Here is a 22,547-nt window from a genome sequence, read left to right as displayed (position 1 = left end):
CACACACACACACACACCTACAGGCAATTTAGAGCAATCAACCACAGTCTTGTAGACTGTCGAAAAAGGTACCTGGAGAAAACCCACACAGACACAGAGAGAACATGCAAACTCCACACACAGCAGATAAGACCGAGACTCAAACCCAGACCACCTTGCTGTGAGCAGACAGTGCTAACCACCACACCAACATGCTGCCCTTGGAATGATACAATGACATACAGATAAATACTGTAATGAAACAATTACAGCTGATAAAAAACTGTTGACTTTCTAGATTAATTTTTAACATTGCTTGCATTTTGTATTGAACTCCAAACAAAAAGCTAGCTTGTAACCGAGGTGTACTAACAGACTCTGATCTCAATTTTAGCAGTTACATGAAATCAGTAACTAAGTCAACATTTTATCATGTTAAGAACATCAATAAGATCAGAGATTTCTTGTTGAAACCACATCTTGAGAAACTCATCTGTCCCAGCCATACTCCAGTTCATGTGCAGACGCTGTCTTTCGGTTTTGTTGGTGTTTTATTTTAACACAACATGATATATAAAATTAACAACAACTCAAATTAAAGAAACAAATCAATTACAGCTTGCGGTGGAAAAACTGTTTGCTCTTCTGACCAGGCGCCAGCCAGGTCTACCCATTTCCCTTAAATCAAGGACCCGATAACCCGATGGATGCAGTGACCAGTATGCACCACATGATGGAGATCTAGTTGGGTACAAACACAAGGGATCTTGGAAACAAGGACAAAAATGGCTCCAACACCTGGCCCCTAATTGTGTATCTCACAATTATAGCATGTAAATAAAAGGAGCCAGAAAACATAGTCATGTATACCATTGACTCTTTTTGCTAGTACTACATTTGCTTATACTACTTTCGGAGCGAACATCTATATTCATCTCTACACACAATCTACATTGTGGAAAATAAGTATTTAGTCAGTCACCAATTGTGCAAGTTCTCCCACTTAAAAAGATGAGAGAGGCCGGTAATTGACAACATAGGTAGACCTCAACTATGAGAGACAAAATGTGAAAAAAATTTGAGAAAATCATTTTGTCTGACTTTTAAAGAATTTATTTGCAAATAATGGTGGAAAATAAGTATTTGGTCACCTACAAACAAGCAAGATTTCTGGCTGTCAAAGACCTGTAACTTCTTTTTTAAGAGGCTCCTCTTTCCCCCATTCATTACCTGTATTAATGGCACCTGTTTGAAGTTGTTAACAGTATAAAAGACACCTGCCCACAACCTCAAACAGTCACACTATGACCACACTATGACCACTAAGTCATTTGGCTGGAAGTTCCATTTGATCAAGTTCCATTTGGATCTCTCTTGCATAATACTCCCTTATCCAAGATCCAAGAGTATTCAAGATACTCCCTTATCCACCGTTTCCAGAATAAGTCTGTGATGTACTGTACCTGTTTCCATCGTCTTCGTACATACAAGTCAGTGCTCTGAAAGATTCCAGGTGGTATGACTGGTTGAACTTTCATCCTTAGTAAATGATTAGGTGTCAGAGGTTCCAGATCAAGTGGATCGTCTGATACATTAGTTGTTAGTGGACGATCGTTCATTATTGTTTCAACTTCGCAGAGTGCTGTTAATAATCCATCATCATCAAGGATTTGCTCTCTAAAGAGTGAATGAAGAATTTTCTTCAGTGACTTGATTAGACGTTCCCACACACCTCCATGGTGAGGTGCAAAGGGTGGATTTAACATCCACTTGATTCCCTCCTTTGTTAATGTTCCATGGATTTTCTCATGATCAACATTTTTCAAGCTGTTTTATAGTTCTCTGCGACTTCCGATGAAATGTGTACCTTGATCCGTTCTTATAGTGGCAACTGGCCCTCTTCTGCAGATAAATCGCCGCAGGGCATTAATGCAAGCATCTGTGTCTAAAGAAGTTGCTACTTCAAGATGGATGGCACGTGACACAAGACAAGTAAAGATCACGCCATATCGTTTTGCAGTTCCACGACCTTTCTTGACTTCTATTGGTCCAAAATAATCAATACCTACGTGGGTGAAAGGTGGTAAGTCTTCTATTGGTCCAAAATAATCAATACCTACGTGGGTGAAAGGTGGTAAGTCTTCTATTGGTCCAAAATAATCAATACCTACGTGGGTGAAAGGTGGTAATCAATACCTACGTGGGTGAAAGGTGGTAATCAATACCTACGTGGGTGAAAGGTGGTAAGTCTGGGGTGATTCGTTCTGGAGGGAGATCTGCCATCTTCTGTTCTCTCGGTTTCCCTTGAAGACACACAGAGGACGCATTCCGTAATAATCCTGCGTGCTAAGGAATTTGCACTTGGTATCCAATAATGCTGTCTCAGTTTTGATAGAACATGATTCCTCCCAGAGTGACCTATTGTCTGGTGGATGCACCTCATGATTAGTCTAGAGATATGGGACTTCTTGGGTAATATGGCTGGATGCTGTTGACTTACGGGCATGGCCATTCTATTAATTCTGCCTCCTACCCTTAGAATCCTAGCCTCAAGAATCGGATCCAGCGATGAGATGCTACTAGTGAGTTTAACCTGTTTACCTTTCTGTAAGGCTTCCACTTCCTCATGGAAACTCGAGTTCTGTACATAAGAGATCACAGCCTTTTCTGCTCTTTCCAGTTCATCTACAGACTAACACTGGGATCCCACATTCTGGGAATTGTTGTTCTTCACAGCATCCTTTCCATGAGCCTTTGCTTTGAGGATATCTTTCAGTCGTAGAAACCATGCCACTGCTCTTTTTAAGTGACTCCACTGGGAATAATATTCTAGGAAGTTGCTTGTAGGATTGTCAGTTACGGTTGTCCAATGGACCTGAACATTTCTCACTTCAAGGGTTTTCAAATCAGTAGACATGAGTTTGCTACTAATTGGCCAATGTGTTTCTTTCCTTCGTAAGGAGTCTGGGCCTGTCCACCAGTGTTTGGACATTAGGGAGGCTGCTCTTACACCCCGTGATGCATCATCAGCTGGGTTGTTGGCTGAGCCTACATATCTTCCTTGTTCTTTTGTTGTAAGATCTCTGATGACAGTGAGTCGGTTGGTCACAAAGGTTGAAAATCTTGTTTGTTCATTATTAATGTACTTGAGAACTGACTGGCTATCAGTCCATAATACAGAAGGTTCCAGATTCATTTGAAGTTCTACTCTAAGCATTTTATCCATCCGTGTAGCAAGCATTGCTGTTTGAAGTTCGAGTCTAGGGATGGTCATTTGTTTAAGTGGGGCTACTCTCGCCTTTCCCATAACAAAGTTAATGTGTACATTTATATCACTGGCGAACCTGATGTAGCTAACGGTACCATAACCTACTTCACTGGCATCACAGAAGTGATGCAGCTGAGCTGATATGACAGTGCCAATGTCTTTTGGTTTCATACATCTATCGTTTCTCAAACCAGAGAGATGTTCAGTGTCTTGTGGCCATGTCTTCCATTGATTGAGCATAACATCAGAAACAACTTGATCCCAACCACAACCTGACTTGCAGAGAGCCTGCAAAATCTGCTTGCCTTTCAGAGTGACAGGTGCAAGAAATCCTAAAGGGTCATATATGGAACTTACAGTGGATAAAATCCCTCTTCTAGTGGGTTTCTAGGCTTGCTGTTCTCAGACACTTTAATCCCGAATGCGTCATCCTCCAAGTTCCACTGAATCCCGAGCACTCTTTCAATTGGAGGGTCTTTCCTGTCCAACTCCAAATCCTTTACCATGTCTGCTCTTTCATTTTCAGGGATGACTTCTAGCACTTTATTGCTATTACTGACCCATTTCGTAAGCTTGAATCCTCCTGTGGCACACAAATCAGAGAGGCCTTTGTGTAATCTAATAGCATGCATTTCTGTTTCTGCAGTCTTGTCATAGACATAGAAATAGTTTTGAATTGTCTCAATTATCTCTGTCATAGTTGTGCTGGTTGTCTTGAGCAGTTTTTTGCAAAGCAAAATTTGCACAACTGGGTGATGAAATAGCACCAAAAAGATGCACCTTCATACGGTAATCTTCAGGCTGTTTCTTACAATCTCCATCTGGCCACCACAAAAATCTAAGAAAGTCCATATGTTTTCTGTGGACTCTCACCTGATGAAACATAGCTTGGATATCCGCCATTAAAGCTATGTGTCCTTGACGGAATCGCATGAGCACACCTAGTAGATTGTTTGTCAGATCAGGACCCTGGAGTAACTCTTTATTGAGGGAGGTGTTTTGAAACGATGAGGTACAATCAAACACAACACGCAAAGTACCTTTGCGTCTGTGGTAAACACCATGATGTGGTATGCACCATGCGTTACCCTCAACAACGTGTACCTGGTCCGATGGTATCTTCTCAGCATAGTCCTGTTCCAACATTTTGTCCATGAATTTCTTGTACTCTGCTTGGAAGCTTTTATCCCCTTTTAACCTTTTCGCAAGACTCGCAGCACACTGGATTGCCATATCTCTGTTATTAGGCATCATCACATTATCATTGCGAATTGGAAATGGCAGATAATAATGAGTGTTCTCATAAGTCACTTGTTCTGTCAGAATCTTCATGAATTTTTTGTCATCTAGTGACATTTCTCTCTTCTCAGTATAGTGTGTTTCTGGGAACTCTTGGTTGTATAGTTTTATCAGGAGTTCTTCTATTTCTGACACTGATATTCTGTTGGTGCTTACGACATGATGATTTGTTACATCCTCCATACTACCAAGTGGACCATTCACTATCCATCCAAGCAGGGTTCTCACTGTGTAGGGTCCGTTCCCTGTGCTATTTATGATTTCCCATGGTTCCATGGCCTTTGGAGTGTTGACTCCAATCAAGAGTTCCACATCAGCATCAATTTCTTTGATGTCCACATTTCTGAGATATGGCCATTTCTCAAGATCCTTTGAAGATATGACATTCTCCTTTGACACAGGAATTATGACCTGGGTGTAAACACAAGGCAATTGAATAAAATTCTTTCCATCTCTGTCCCCCACTCCTAAATCTAACACCCTGTAAGTGGTGACAGGTTTCTCTTGAGCCATTGTTCTCAGCAATATTTCAGTTTTCGTTCCCTTCGCATTTAGTTTTCTCATCAAGCCTTCAGTGCAAAAGGTTGCTGAACTTCCAGGATCCAAAAAGGCACATGTTACAAGAAACTGGTTACTGCTTGGTACCTTGACCTGTACTGGTACTATTGCAAGTATGCAGTCTTTGCTGGTCCCATTACGACGACTAGATCTGAGAGAAACAAATGTGCTATTAACTGGCTGTCCCTCTAATGTTGGCTGTTCAGAATTTGGATCACTTGAGTTATCTACAGATCGTTTCTGCATGACCTTTTCTGAAATATGCAGTAGAGTAGGGTGTCTGTAATGACAGATCTCACAGGTCGTCCTTTTCCTGTAGTCCTTGCTCAGGTGGCCTTTGGAGAAGCATCCAAAACAGATTCCATTATGTTTCAAGAACTGCACTTTATACCTATGATCCAGAGATTTGAAGTGATTGCAGCTGGCTAACACATGATCACATGACAGTAAAAACAGGAAGAAGATAATGTTCATGCCTGCTTTGTTTTGTTGTTAGCAGTGCCAGACGCATCCACAGTAACTGGTACCACTGTGGTAGCAAAGCTGGTTCTACTCTGACCTCAAGGGAAGTTTAGTCTCGTATGTGGCAGATTTTGGGCTTGATGCTGGCTCCAAGATATTGCCAAAAAGAGGATCAGAACTCATTCTAACCTGCCTCTCAAGAAACACAACAAGATTCTCAAACCCTGCTCTTTGCTTCGTTTTATCCAATATATCATAAGCTACTGCTCTCCATTTATCCTTTACTTTGTAGGGCAATCTTGAGATGACTATCCTAAGATTTGCAGCACTGTCCAACTCTAAGATATCGTAATTCTTGCATTACATTGCAGCATCCTCTCAGAAACAATGTGTACACGTACAGTGCTTTAGAATCATCAGGTTTTATGTTAGCCCAATGCAGAGCTCTATCCATATAGGCATTTGTGATCCTTATTTCATCTCCAAAATTCTCTTTCAGTAGTCGATTAGCCTCTGCATATCCAGTTGTAGTATCCATATGTAAACAACTACAAACAAGCTCTCTTGGCTGACCAGAAGTGAACTGCTCCAAATAATAAAGCCTTTCCTTATTACTTTGTGTTCCAATATCAATAGCAGGGTATCTGCACATTTTTTAAATCTCAAATTCAATGACTTTTTAGACTAAAATTGTTGACCGGGGGGGCGGCGTATACTCCAGCGCTAAGATTCTAGCGCTAGGACACTGGAGCGGTTATTTTCTGCATGGTCCTAGCACTAGATTCGGCAAAGTTCACATCGCGCCTTCTACCATGCGGAGTATACGGCCGTTGTGGAACACACACTTATAATAATTTAATGCCTCCCCTCATAAAATTCCAGACATTTTAAGACATTTTTAGGCCTTGAATATGGAAAACTAAATTTAAGACATTTTAAGACTTTTTAAGGACCCGCGGGTACCCTGAATACGCTACTATGTTCAAAGGCCCTCATAAAGGAGAGAAAACATAATGGATCTCCATCAAACACAGGGATTGCTTTTGTTGGAAGCAGTGACAGATTTTGCTGCTGCAATAGAATCTCAGTCAAATGTTGCTGTTGCTGCATTGCATTAAGGATGACTTGACCCTGAGAGGAGCTCACACCTGTGTTACCTAGCTCTGCTACAGCTTGGGGCTCAGACTCAATTATTAACTGGGGAGGTTGCAAAAGTTGAACAGTTCTTTGCAACGGTGTTTTAGGAACCGTTTTTATTGATGCATAATCAGCTGTATGTTTATGACCAGTATCAATTGAGGAATGCAGGTACTTCTGTGCTTCATCGTAATACTCATTCATGCCATCCTTTTGTTTGGCTTCCGATGAGGGAGATTCAAAGCTATCGTACACTCTTATTTCAGCATTCGAGGCTGCAATATCTGTCTCCACCCGAAGCTTTTCTTTCATTGTTTTTATTCTTATCTAATCAGTTTTTAATTGGGCTTCTTTCATTTCTAAGTCATGCTTCCTAGAGAGTGCAGCTGCACGTGCCATTAAAACTGCTTTTCTTGCTTCAGCCTTCATTCTTGCCGATGTTGCAGAAGAGGCTATTGAGGACTTTGATGAGCTGCTGCTTGATGTTACTGAGCTTTCTGACTGTCTCTTTAAACTAACCGAAACACTGTCAAACGGTGTTATATTATCAATTCTCATCCAGTTATATCTCATCTTCACCTCTGTTTTGTTTCTCACATTTAGCTCTCAGCCATGTTTCAGTTTCAGTCAAAAACTCTTTGAAATGGGCCAATTTTGGTTCAAACCACTCTGTCTGGACATGCTCCTTTTCTGCAGTGTCTAATGACATTTGTACCAAATCATGCGCTTGATTAAATTCATTCAAAGCACCAAAGGAGTCCATAAGCAACTTCACTTCTTTGGCTTCTCCATTCTCAGTACGCATAATTTCATTCATTTAACATGTGCACACTCCCAGTTTACCTCTACGGGAACCCATTATTGTCTTTATGTAATCGCCAACTTTATCCGTTTCAGTCTCTTCAGCACTGCCTAAAGCCTCCATGCTTAATCAAGTTAATCCTTTACTCACGACCTTGTTGGTTGAGGGATAGATGAGAGCATTTCAAACTTCAGAGCAGTTTTTCCACTTTTTGTCCCAGCCATACTCCAGTTCACGCGCAGACGCTGTCTTTTGGTTTTGTTGGTGTTTTATTTAAACAAAACATGATATATAAAATTAACAACAACTCAAATTAAAGAAACAAATCAATTACAGCTTGCGGTGGAAAAACTGTTTGCTCTTCTGACCGGGCGCCAGCCAGGTCTACCTATTTCCCTTAAATCAAGGACCCGATAACCCGATGGATGCAGTGACCGGTATGCACCACATGAGGGAGATCTAGTTGGGTACAAACACAAGGGATCTAGGGAACATTAAAGACAAAATGGCTCCAACATGATTTTGTCTCTAGCAGGTTGATTACTTTAACAACCTCCTAACAGGACTCCCAAAAAAGACAAACAGCTACAGCTGATTCAAACTGTAGGAGCAAACGAAGTGATCACATCACCCTCATTCTTAAGTTCTCCACCTACTGACACACCTACACAAGGACACGCCCCCACTCAAAGACCCCACCCACTGACACACCTACACAAGGACACGCCCCCACTCACAGTCCCCACCCGCTGACACAACTACACAAGGACATGCCCCCCACTCAGTCTCCACCCACTGACACACCCACACAAGGACACGCCCCTGCTCACAGTCTCTACCTACTGACTCACTTACACAAGGACACGCCCCCACTCACAGTCCCCACCCACTGACACACCTACACAAGGACACGCCCCCACTCACAGTCTCCACCCACTGACACACCTACACAAGGACACGCCCCCACTCACAGTCTCCACCCACTGACACACCTACACAAGGACACGCCCCCACTCACAGTCTCCACCCACTGACACACCTCCCTATCGTCTAACTCTCCTGTTTCTCATGTATCAGTCTATAAATGTCTACAGGTCCCTCCGTTCAGTGGTGTGAATCCTCCAGTCTGTCCTGAGAGAGCCAGTCTGCTGCACCCTGAACGTGTCTCCTTCTCTCCTCCAGCAGCCCAGTCTAGTGCCTGTTTAGCTCTGCGCTGGGAGCCCTTACTGTAGCGTCTAGCGTCTTCCTTTAGTTTGGTGATCTGTGTAGGTGCTTCTCTGTTGTTCTGGACATTAAAGACGTAACAGCTCCACTCTCTCCACCTGCTGCTCCTGCCTCCTCACTGCAGTGACCTTCACAACATGATGGAGCTCCGTCCTAATGAGCTTCTTTCTTTTGTGTGTGAACCACTTTGAGTCTCCAGTGTGTATGAAAGGTGCTGTAGAAATAAACTTGCCTTGACTTGCCTACATTGTCATTTTGTGTTTTTGTGCAGTTTGTTGTTTTAATGTTCAGTTGACAAAAAGAAAAACCTTTCCAGCATGTGTCCTTAGTCTCTTGACCACTAACATAAACCATCTGAACACTTCCAAACTGCCTCTACACACTGCTGGAACTGGGATGTGAGTGACTCACCTCTAACGATTAGGTGGACATATGTAGACTCTCCACAGTAGTAATGTCCAGTGTCTTCTTCATTGAGGTTTGAGATGAGCAGAGAGAAATTACTGGAGGGTGTTTGATCAAATATGGAAACTCTGCCCCTGTAGCGTCCTGCCTCATTAGATACCACAGTGCGACCTGTAGACTGAAATGAAGATATAAAGGTCCATTTGATGATGTCATGGTTGTCTGGACAACGACAGGACAGCAGTACAGACTCTCCTGGAGAACGACTGACAATGAATTCTTGAGAATCCATCCTGGTGCAACCTGCAGAAGACACAGTACAATAAAACCATCATCACCTTCTACCTGCAGTGTACCACACATTCATTACTTCATTCAGTGATCTCTAATGCACTGTTCTGTGAGTGGAGGAGGAACTGATGTTGGAACAGACTGAACCAGACAAGACAAGAACACAGAGCAGAATGAAGAACATGGAGTCTGGTCTGTTAGAGACACAGTCTGGTCTGTTAGGAACACAGACTGGTCTGTTAGAGACACAGTCTGGTATGTTATGGACAAACTGGCTATTATCTTAATGTATTTTGTAAGATGAGAAGCACAGGTCAATATCAAACACTAGTAACTAAACCCAGAGGACAGGTCAATATCAAACACTAGTATCTAAACCCAGAGGACAGGTCAATATCAAACACTAGTAACTAAACCCAGAGGACAGGTAAATATCAAACACTAGTAACTAAACCCAGGTGCTGGGGTTGTCTCCATGTCCTCTATCGTACACACAGCAGTGCTACACACACAGCATGAAGACACACACAGATACACATGTAGAACTCACCTGCAGTCACCTGTAGTCCACAGTAGAGGAGAAACACACACACCAGCATCTTTAATCAAGAGACTCAAACAGGTGTGGAGCTCTGGAAACACACTGCTTCCTAGTTCTCTCTCTCTCTCTCTCTCTCTCTCTCTCTCTCTCTCTCTCTCTCTCTCTCTCTCTCTCTCTCTCTCTCTCTCTCTCTCTCTCGTTTATCAGTGTCCACTTCCGTAGTGTGATGTGCAACTGACATACATTTAGTTTTGCATAATACCACATATCTCCGTAGTTTGAAACATGACAAGTTTTTTTTTTTTACACTAGAGAATTCTCCCATAGAGAGAGAGAGAGAGAGAGAGAGAGAGAGAGAGAGAGAGAGAGAGAAGTTCTCTGATGGCTCTCTCTCTCTCTCTCTCTCTCTCTCTCTCCTTTTTTGGCCTGTCTGTCTCTCATGTCTAGCAGTTGCACTTTGATAGTGTAAGATGTGTAACTGGCATTTAATCCTTCATACCACCACTTCTTTCTACATTTTTAATCCTTCATAACACTTCCACTTTATTGCTGTTTGTAATGTTTGGTAACAGATTTAAAAAGTGGATTTTGTTCATCAGAACACATTTTCTTGATTAATCAGTGATACTAAATGTAAAAAGCACTTCAGAACGCAGAAAGAATAATTTGTTTACAGTTTATAGGGTCAAATAAGTTAATAGATGTTTGATTATACAATTTACATTGTTCAAATACATGAAAGTCACAAAAAGAGTCACATCTAATATCAAGACTGTAGAGGTAAATTCAGCTCCTTATACACTGACCTTACTGAGTAGCAACACTGTTGAACACAGATCACACATCTCTTCTAAACAGTCAAGTAGGATCCATAGAGATCTGTCTAATTTCACATTTAACTCTGCATTACACGCAGTCTTATTTTGAGCATTTCCACTATATTTTGATATATGTTTGAGCAATGTTGAGTTTTAATGCTGAGTTGAGTTGAGTTTTATGTTGAGTTTTAATGCTTGTGCCCTACATTAAAGACTGTGTTTATGTTAATGTACGTTAATGTTTATGCTGCTGAAAGCCTTTGTTGAGTTCTGGCTCCATCTAGTGGTTAATTAAGTGATTGACAGTAGTTCTGAGTGGAGACCTTGGAGTCAGAATCAGAGTTGACTGTGGAGTCTGAGTTGACTGTTTTGGTATTTGGGTGACAACAGCTGTACTAAATCATCACAGAAATAGAAGTAAAACAATAGTTTTAATAACAGCACCAATCATAACAATCGACATTTTACATTAGTATTTTATTTACACTGTAAATGTATTTTACTTTATCATCTTAACCAATTGCTTCTGACTTTTGTTGTGCTCACCATTTAATATTTACATAATTTCAACCACACAAACCACAGAATGTGCAGCGTTCGTGATATCAAAAGCTGAGCTAGTTTCCATTAGAATATAGTTACAGTTTACACTTTTGCACTGACAACATGACTAAATATTTTGACTGCATTGTTCATAGGCAATGACACACAGACTAGATATTCTAATGGCACTGATTGACCTAAATATTTGTTTTTGGGCCAAATTTTTTTTTGGGAATTTTGAGTGAAGTATGTGCTTTTGCAGGTATTTCATTGAGTTCTGCTGTTTGCACTGTTTTGAGAAATGCACTAGTTGTGATGCCAATGTAAACCATGATGTGAGAAATGAACCAAACCGACTGTAGTGTGATTGAAATAAAATACTAATGTAAAATGTTGATTAATTAATGTCTTTGAACAATTTACATTGTATAATTATTTGACCCTATAAACAGTAAACAAATGTGAATTATTTTTGCATTCTGAAGTGCTTTTTAAATTTAGTATCACTGATGAATCAAGAAAATGTGTTCTGATTAACAAAATCCACTTTTTAAATCTGTTACCAAACAATACGAACAGCAATAAAGTGGAAGTGTTATGAAGGATTAAAAATGTAGAAAGAAGTGGTGGTATGAAGGATTAAATGCCATTTACACATCTTACACTATCAAAGTGGAACTGCTAGACATGAGAGACAGACAGGCCAAAAAAGGAGAGAGAGAGAGAGAGAGAGAGAGAGCCATCAGAGAACTACTCTCTCTCTCTCTCTCTCTCTATGGGAGAATTCTCTAGTGTAAAAAAAAACTTGTCATATTTTTTCAAACTATGGAGGTATGTGGTATTATGCAAAACTAAGTGTATGTCAGTTGCACGTCACACTATGAAAGTGGACACTGATAAACGTGAGAAAAAGAGAGACCGAGAGAGAGAGAGAGAGAGAGAGAGAGAGAGAGAACTAGGAAGCAGTGTGTTTCCAGAGCTCCACACCTGTTTGAGTCTCTTGATTAAAGATGCTGGTGTGTGTGTTTCTCCTCTACTGTGGACTACACGTGACTGCAGGTGAGTTCTACATGTGTATCTGTGTGTGTCTTCATGCTGTGTGTGTAGCACTGCTGTGTGTACGATAGAGGACATGGAGACAACCCCAGCACCTGGGTTTAGTTACTAGTGTTTGATATTGACCTGTCCTCTGGGTTTAGTTACTAGTGTTTGATATTGACCTGTCCTCTGGGTTTAGTTACTAGTGTTTGATATTGACCTGTCCTCTGGGTTTAGTTACTAGTGTTTGATATTGACCTGTCCTCTGGGTTTAGTTACTAGTGTTTGATATTGACCTGTCCTCTTGGTTTAGTTAGTAGTGTTTGATATTGACCTGTCCTCTGGGTTTAGTTACTAGTGTTTGATATTGACCTGTCCTCTTGGTTTAGTTAGTAGTGTTTGATATTGACCTGTCCTCTGGGTTTAGTTACTAGTGTTTGATATTGACCTGTCCTCGGGGTTTGTTACTAGTGTTTGATATTGACCTGTCCTCTGGGTTTAGTTACTAGTGTTTGATTTTGACCTGTCCTCTGGGTTTAGATACTAGTGTTTGATATTGACCTGCCCTCTGGGTTTAGTTACTAGTGTTTGATATTGACCTGTGCTTCTCATCTTACAAAATACATTAAGATAATAGCCAGTTTGTCCATAACATACCAGACTGTGTCTCTAACAGTCCAGACTGTGTCCCTAACAGACCAGACTGTGTCCCTAACAGACCAGACTGTGTCCCTAACAGACCAGACTGTGTCCCTAACAGACCAGACCGTGTCCCTAACAGACCAGACCGTGTCTCTAACAGACCAGACTGTGTCCCTAACAGACCAGACTGTGTCCCTAACAGACCCGACTGTGTCTCTAACAGACCAGACTCCATGTTCTTCATTCTGCTCTGTGTTCTTGTCTTGTCTGGTACAGTCTGTTCCAACATCAGTTCCTCCTCCACTCACAGAACAGTGCATTAGAGATCACTGAATGAAGTAATGAATGTGTGGTACACTGCAGGTAGAAGGTGATGATGGTTTTATTGTACTGTGTCTTCTGCAGGTTGCACCAGAATGGAGTCTCAAGAATTCAGTGTCAGTCGTTCTCCAGGAGAGTCTGTACTGCTGTCCTGTCGTTGTCCAGACAACCATGACATCATCAAATGGACCGTTGGATCTTCACTTCAGTCTACAGGTCGCACTGTGGTGTCTAATGAGGCAGGACGCTACAGGGACAGAGTCTCCATATTTGATCAAACACCCTCCAGTAACTTCTCTCTGCTCATCTCAAACCTCAATGAAGAAGACACTGGACATTACTACTGTGGAGAGTCTACATATGTCCACCTAATCGTTAGAGGTGAGTCACTCACATCCCAGTTCCAGCAGTGTGTAGAGGCAGTTTGGAAGTGTTCAGATGGTTTATGTTAGTGGTCAAGAGTCTAAGGACACATGCTGGAAAGGTTTTTCTTTTTGTCAACTGAACATTAAAACAACAAACTGCACAAAAACACAAAATGACAATGTAGGCAAGTCAAGGCAAGTTTATTTCTACAGCACCTTTCATACACACTGGAGACTCAAAGTGGTTCACACACAAAAGAAAGAGGCTCATTAGGACGGAGCTCCATCATGTTGGGAAGGTCACTGCAGTGAGGAGGCAGGAGCAGCAGGTGGAGAGAGTGGAGCTGTTACGTCTTTAATGTCCAGAACAGAGAAGCACCTACACAGATCACCAAACTAAAGGAAGACGCTAGACGCTACAGTAAGGGCTCCCAGCACAGAGCTAAACAGGCACTAGACTGGGCTGCTGGAGGAGAGAAGGAGACACGTTCAGGGTGCAGCAGACTGGCTCTCTCAGGACAGACTGGAGGATTCACACCACTGAACGGAGGGACCTGTAGACATTTATAGACTGATACATGAGAAACAGGAGAGTTAGACGATAGGGAGGTGTGTCAGTGGGTGGAGACTGTGAGTGGGGGCGTGTCCTTGTGTAGGTGTGTCAGTGGGTGGAGACTGTGAGTGGGGGCGTGTCCTTGTGTAGGTGTGTCAGTGGGTGGGGACTGTGAGCGGGGGCGTGTCCTTGTGTAGGAGTGTCAGTAGGTGGGGACTGTGAGTGGGGGCGTGTCCGTGTGTAGGTGTGTTTGGGAGTGGGTGTCTCCCCTGTGCTCTGGGACTGGCCTACCGTGACAACTGCCAACAAAATATAACACATAAGATAAGATAAGATAATCCTATATTCATCCCGCCACGGGGAAATTTGCAATGTAACAGCAGTGGAGAGGAAGGAACAGAGAAAGGAAGTATTAAAAAAATATCCAAGATAAAAATTTTAAACTGAATCTATATGTACAAAGGTTTACAAAACATAATGAAACTGAAAAATATAATCTGATGAATGGTGAGATATTGCACATAGACGTATTGAATATTGCACATATGTCATATTGATTACACATTGTTCGGTATGTGGTATCAATGTTAAACATTAACTACAGTCTATTGAGTGCAGTGCGTGTTGAACAGTCTGACGGCGTGTGGAAGGACCTGCGGTATCTCTCCTTCACGCACCGCGGGTGCAGCAGCCGGACACTGAAGGAGCTGCTCAGTGCGGTCAGAGAGTGGTGCATGGGGTGGGACAGGTTCTTTAGTATGTGTTTTAGCTTAGTCCTCATTCTCCTGTCTCCCACCACCTCCACTGGGTCAAGAGGACACCCCAGGACAGAGCTGGACTTCCTTATGATCCTGTCCAGTCTCTTCCTGTCAGCGGTGGAGATGCTGCTACCCCAGCAGACCACTCTGTAGAATATGGCTGATGCCACCACAGCATCAAAGAAGGACCTCAGGAGTGACCCCTGCACACCAAAGGATCTGAGTCTCCTTAGGAGGTACAGTCTGCTCTGACCCTTCCTGTAGAGAGCAGCTGTGTTGTCAGTCCAGTCCAGCTTGTTGTTAAGGTGGACACCAAGGTATTTGTAGGACCTCACAATCTCTATGTCTGTGCCCTGGATGTTTACAGGCACAGGATTAGAGTGTTTAGTCCTGCAGAAATCCACCACCAGTTCTTTAGTTTAGCCTGCATTGATCTGCAGGCAGTTCTTCTGGCACCATGTCACAAAGTCCTGCGTCAGTCCTCTGTACTCCCCGTCATCTCCATCACTGATGAGGCCAACGATAGCAGAGTCATCAGAGAACTTCTGCAGGTGGCAGCTGGTAGAACTGTACTGTAAATCTGCAGTGTAGAGGGTGAACAAGAAGGGAGCAAGAACTGTTCCCTGTGGAGCCCCCGTGCTGCAGACAACAGTGTCACACTGACAGCCCTGTGTCCTCACGTACTGCGGTCGGTTAGTGAGGTAGTCCAGAATCCATGTGGTGAAGTGGTGGTCCAGTCCAGTACGCTCCAGCTTGTCCTTCAGGAGCATGGGTTGGATGGTATTGAAAGCACTGGAGAAATCAAAGGACATGATTCTCACGGTGCTCCCAGTGGACTCCAGGTGGGACTGAGATCTGTGTAGCAGGTGAATGATGGCATCCTCCACTGATGCCAGGTTGATAGGCAAACTGGAGTGGGGGAGGGTGGGTGTGGGGGGGGGGCAGGGTGGGTGTGGGAGTGGGGGGGCAGGGTGGGTGTGGGAGTGGGGGGGGGCAGGGTGGGTGTGGGAGTGGGGGGGGCAGGGTGGGTGTGGGAGTGGGGGGGGGCAGGGTGGGTGTGGGAGTGGGGGGAGGGCAGGGTGGGTGTGGGAGTGGGGGGAGGGCAGGGTGGGTGTGGGAGTGGGGGGGAGAGCAGGGTGTGTGTGGGAGTGGGGGGGGGGCAGGGTGGGTGTGGGAGTGGGGGGAGGGGGCAGGGTGGGTGTGGGAGTGGGAGAGCAGGGTGGGTGTGGGAGTGGGGGAGAGGGCAGGGTGGGTGTGGGGGGGGGGCAGGGTGAGTGTGGGAGTGGGGGGGGCAGGGTGGGTGTGGGAGTGGGGGGGGGGGCAGGGTGGGTGTGGGAGTGGGGGGAGGGCAGCGTGCTGGTAGTGCCAGACAGGGAGAATCCAGCAGCGGTGTTTGTGTAGTGAGGGGAGCAGGAGAATGATCAAACCTATTGAAGAAGAGATTGAGTTCATTCACCCACTTCTGGTCCCCCACTGTGAGTCAGACTTCTTGTGACCTGAAGTAGTGTTGAGACTATTCCAGACTCCACTAACGTTGTTCTGCTGCAGTTGGTTCTCCATCTTCCTCCTGTAGATGGTTTTTCCCTCTCTGATCTTCCTCCTCACCTCCTTCTGCACAGACTTCATCTCCTCCTTGTCACCTGATCTAAAAACCCTCTTCTTCTCCTTCAGGAGAGCCTTTATATCGGAGTTGATCCAGGGTTTGTTGTTGGAGAAACACAGCACACTCCTGGTGGGTACAGTGTTTCCACACAGAAGTTGACATGTCATGCAGTGTGTGAGGCCCTCAATGTCGTCCCAGTGAGGAACACACAGTTCCTCCCACAGTATTGTGCTAAAACAGTCCTTCAGAGCCTCTTCAGCCTCTGTAGTCCATTTCTTCACTGTGAGTGACAGCTGGCTCTCTGTGTACGAGGGGTTTGTACACAGGCAGGAGATGAACCAGGTTGTGATCTGATCTTCCCAGGGGAAGGACCCAAAGAGGACACACTTCTTTATAACTGTACATAGTTTTAAGGTAATTTTAATGGGATCAAAAGTCACTCGTATGCATACTAGTAAAGTTTGTTTCACGTTCACATATTCTTAATTCTTTCTTCAATATCTTTGACAGTATTAGCAAAAGTGCCAGAATATGAAAATTCTTATTTCTGGCAACTAAGACAAACATCTACAACTTTGTTTACGTCAGGAATAGACGTATTTTAAATAGCAGACAACAAGTTATTTTAAATGTGCAACTTTCACCACTGCAACGTCTAAGGCACCGTCTACAAATTACCTTAACACGGACGCAAGGGGCGGTCGTGAAGGCCCCAGAGCACTACATACTCTGTTTTTTTAAATAATTTCAATAGCTTTTAAAAGGTCCTTCATAAGACCACCAAACAAGTTGTATTACATAAAGTGCATGGTGTATGGCAACCTACAACTTTTTTTTCTTTAATGGGTCGCGACTTAATGACAATGAGAAAAAGTGGGTCCCGGGCTGAGACTAGTTGAGAACCCCTGAACTAGACACACTGGTCCTACTGATTTATAGACCAGTGATAACTAGACACACTGGTCCTACTGATTTATAGATCAGTAATAACACCTTGAAGTCTCTCCTGAATTGTACACGTAGCCAGTGTAAGATCTTAAGAATGAGGGTGATGTGATAACTCTGTTGTAATGTAAAAAAATTAAAAGGAAATGTTAAATGCTAAAGGTTTAAAATATGAACATACATGACTGAAATAACAAAACAAACATGACTGTAATATCTGTCAAACATACAATGTTTTTGTAAATGCATGAAGCATTGCTGAAAATTAAGGAGAGACATTTAAAGAAATTCTTTCTCCCACTCTCTCATTCTCTCTATCCCTCTCCAATTCTCTCTATTCCTCTCATTTTCTATCCCCCTCTTACTCTCTCTCTCTCTCTCTCTCTCTCTCTCTCTCTCTCTCTCTCTCTCTCTCTCTCTCTCTCTCTCTCTAGGCTGCAGTCTATCAGAGAATAAGCAGCATGTTGAGGTCAGTAGATCACCAGGAGAGTCTGTGTTCCTGTCCTGTTCCTGCACTTATATGACTAGATGGTGGGGTGGAGAGTTGAGAGTGAAGTGGAGATCACCACACCATGAAGATCTCCACTCTACTCAACTCAGTCCCCACTACAGTGGCAGAGTTCAGATGTTTAATGAGGAATCTCCAGAAAATCTCTCTCTACTGATCTCAGACCTGACTGAAGAGGATAGTGGATTATATTCATGCTGGATTAATCACAATCAACACAGGAACTTCACTCTCACTGTTACAGGTACACTGATGCATTTTGACATATTTTGTTACAGCTGCACAAATATATATGTAACAGGGTGACAGAAGCAGCTGACACTGGTTGTGACAAATCCATTTTAATCTCAAAGTCCATTATAGACACAGCACAGATTAAACGTGTAAAGTCTCTGAAAGTCACATAACACTCGGTGAAGGGCAGATGCAACACACAGCACTGTGTGGACGGACCTGTGGGTGACAGTGATGTGAAACAAGAGATAATGACCTAATAACTGGGGGATTGTGATGGAGGGAGTGATACAAGTGATAATGACCTAATAACTGGGGGATTATGATGGAGGGAGTGATACAAGTGATAATGACCTAATAACTGGGGGATTGTGATGGAGGGAGTGATACAAGTGATAATGACCTAATAACTGGGGGATTATGATGGAGGGAGTGAAACAAGTGATAATGACCTAATAACTGGGGGATTATGATGGAGGGAGTGAAACAAGTGATAATGACCTAATAACTGGGGGATTATGATGGAGGGAGTGATACAAGTGATAATGACCTAATAACTGGGGGATTATGATGGAGGGAGTGATACAAGTGATAATGACCTAATAACTGGGGGATTGTGATGGAGGGAGTGATACAAGTGATAATGACCTAATAACTGGGGGATTATGATGGAGGGAGTGATACAAGTGATAATGACCTAATAACTGGGGGATTGTGATGGAGGGAGTGATACAAGTGATAATGACCTAATAACTGGGGGATTATGATGGAGGGAGTGATACAAGTGATAATGACCTAATAACTGGGGGATTATGATGGAGGGAGTGTACTGGAGGTGGGGTGTGTGGAAGTGACCTACCCTGCCAATATTATACAATTTACAGGGAGAGGATGAGCAAAGAAATAATATCTTGAGTCTGTGACATTTCTGTAAAGCAAAACTGAAGCATTTATTGTAATTTAAATCAGGCTAGGGTCAAAACCAGAACAAGAACAAAACCAGGGAGCATAACAAAACAGTTAAAAACCAGGGGTGAGTTTCCCAAAACGTTCTTAGCGCTAAGTACTTCGTAACCTCGTTCTTACGTACGAGGTTAAGAAGTACTTAGCGCTAAGAACGTTTTGGGAAACTCACCCCAGTATGAGATCAAAACCAGTCTAATACCAAAACCAGTCTAAGATCAAAACCAGGAAGTAAAATGGTACACAGAGACCACTACACATGGATAATGACAGACAGGTAACATGGAAAAACCATGAAGAACACTTGGAGAACTGGAGACAACTCCTCACAAGGAATCAAGTTCTCCTTAATCCTGCTTCTAGTTAAAAACATCTAAAGAGGCTTCATGTGTGTCAGTGTGTGTTTGTGTGTGTCAGTGTGTGTTTGTGTGGGCCAGTGCTCTATCTGGACTGTGTAGCAGCTGTTAATCACCGTCTGAATTCTTCAGATCACACACACTGAGGAAACAGTGCTGTGTGAACACTGATTATCAAACGTGATATTAGAATCAAACTTCATTGTGTTTTATAATGGAGCAATTGCCCCTTCACAAGACCTCACATTAGAGACCAACTACACCCACCACAAGACCTCACACTAGAGACCAACTACATCCAGCGCAAGACCTCACATTAGAGACCAACTACACCCAGTAAAGACCTCACAATAGAGACCAACTACACCCAGCACAAGACCTCACATTAGAGACCAGCTACACCCAGCACAACACCTCACACTAAAGACCAACTACACCCAGCACAAGACCTCACAATAGAGACAGAGTCAACTACACCCAGCTCAAGTTGGTTGTTATGGTAGAGCATTTGACTGTGGCTTGTTCCTGGTGGAGCTCCTGTTATAGAAGATCTAGAAAAAGATTCAGATCTAGGCAGGATGGGATGTGTTTATCTGGTCATACATGTACATGTGTGTCCGGTACACTGAAATGTCTCTCTTCACGTATCCCAATTTCTTTATGAGCTCAGAGGGGTACAACACCTACTTCACCTGCTAACAGCTGATATAAAGTGTGATATCAGATTAATATAAATGACTTGAAATAAAAGATAGTATGTCCTTTAATATTAGGTCATGTGACTTCGAACATAATTTATTTACGTAAAGCTTAACACTGGCTAAATGTAAAGGGGGAGGGTCCTGTGCATTATGTAAATCCAACAGATGTAGCTACTACACCTTGTAGGGGTACAATGAGATACTACAGCTACTGTACCTTGTAGGTGTATAGTGAGAGACTATAGCTACTACACCTTGTAGGAGTACAGTGAGAGACTACAGCTACTTCACCTTGTAGTTGTACAAAATTACACATTTTTCAAATTACAAAAAAGCATCAGAAATTGAGTTAGCAGATTCAGTCCTAGACCACCATAATAGTTGGTGCTTTAGCAATGGTAAATAATAGAGACTGAAAAATGAAGAATCTATGCTCAATATGCCGTTACTAAAATAACAAATCTAAAGGTGCCTAAGACGTCTGCACAATTGTGTATTTCATAAATGAATTAAATCTCCAGTAAACAGATAATGCATGTTTGGCAGGCTGCACACTGTCAGAGAGTCCAGGGGCAGAACTGATCAAATACCCCGGAGAGTCTGTTCTCCTGCCCTGTTCCTGCACTGACCCCCACACCAAACCTGCCAGTGTCAAATGGGAGCATCTGAACTCCAGTACTGAGTCTGCATGGACAGAGGTGTCCAACGGGACCAGACACCACAGAGACAGAGTCCACATGTCTCACCAGAACCATCCAGCAAATCTCTCTCTACTCCTCTCTAACCTGACTGAGGAAGACCAGGGAACATACAGGTGTACAGTCAACAACAACCAGTCCATCAGCATCCGCCTCTCCATTAAAGGTAAAAGAGTTCAAGCTCAACTAAACCTTTCAGCACTGTGTCTCGTCTCAACTACACCCAGCACAAGACCTCATACTAGAGACTAATTCAGCTACACCCAGTGCAAGAACTCACACTAGAGACCAACTACATCCAGCGCAAGACCTCACATTAGAGACCAACTACACCCAGTACAAGACCTCACAATAGAGACCAACTACACCCAGCACAAGACCTCACATTAGAGACCAGCTACACCCAGCACAAGACCTCACACTAGAGACCAACTACACCCAGCACAAGACCTCACACTAGAGACCAACTACACCCAGCACAAGACCTCACAATAGAGACCAACTTCACCCAGCACAACACCTCACAATAGAGACCAACTACACCCAGCACAACACCTCACACTAGAGACAGAGTCAGCTACACCCAGCTCAAGTTGGTTGTTAGGGTAGAGCATTTGACTGTGGCTTGTTCCTGGTGGAGCTCCTGTTATAGAAGATCTAGAAAAAGATTCAGATCTAGGCAGGATGGGATGTGTTTATCTGGTCATACATGTACATGTGTGTCCGGTACACTGAAATGTCTCTCTTCACGTATCCCAATTTCTTTATGAGCTCAGAGGGGTACAACACCTACTTCACCTGCTAACAGCTGATATAAAGTGTGATATCAGATTAATATAAATGACTTGAAATAAAAGATAGTATGTCCTTTAATATTAGGTCATGTGACTTCGAACATAATTTATTTACGTAAAGCTTAACACTGGCTAAATGTAAAGGGGGAGGGTCCTGTGCATTATGTAAATCCAACAGATGTAGCTACTACACCTTGTAGGGGTACAATGAGATACTACAGCTACTGTACCTTGTAGGTGTATAGTGAGAGACTATAGCTACTACACCTTGTAGGTGTACAGTGAGAAATTTCAGCTACTAAACCTTGTAGGTGTACAGTGAGAGACAACAGCTACTACACCTTGTAGGTGTACAGTGAGAGATTACAGCTACTAAACCTTGTTAGGAGTACAGTGAGAGACTACAGCTACTTCACCTTGTAGTTGTACAAAATTACACATTTTTCAAATTACAAAAAAGCATCAGAAATTGAGTTAGCAGATTCAGTCCTAGACCACCATAATAGTTGGTGCTTTAGCAATGGTAAATATAAAGAGACTGAAAAATGAAGAATCTATGCTCAATATGCCGTTACTAAAATAACAAATCTAAAGGTGCCTAAGACGTCTGCACAATTGTGTATTTCATAAATGAATTCAATCTCCAGTAAACAGATAATGCATGTTTGACAGGCTGCACACTGTCAGAGAGTCCAGGGGCAGAACTGATCAAATACCCCGGAGAGTCTGTTCTCCTGCCCT

The sequence above is a fragment of the Brachyhypopomus gauderio genome, unplaced genomic scaffold (genome assembly GCF_052324685.1).
Source record: "Brachyhypopomus gauderio isolate BG-103 unplaced genomic scaffold, BGAUD_0.2 sc73, whole genome shotgun sequence".
NCBI classification, from domain to species: Eukaryota; Metazoa; Chordata; class Actinopteri; order Gymnotiformes; family Hypopomidae; genus Brachyhypopomus; species Brachyhypopomus gauderio.
Note: the sequence above shows the minus strand (reverse complement) of the source record.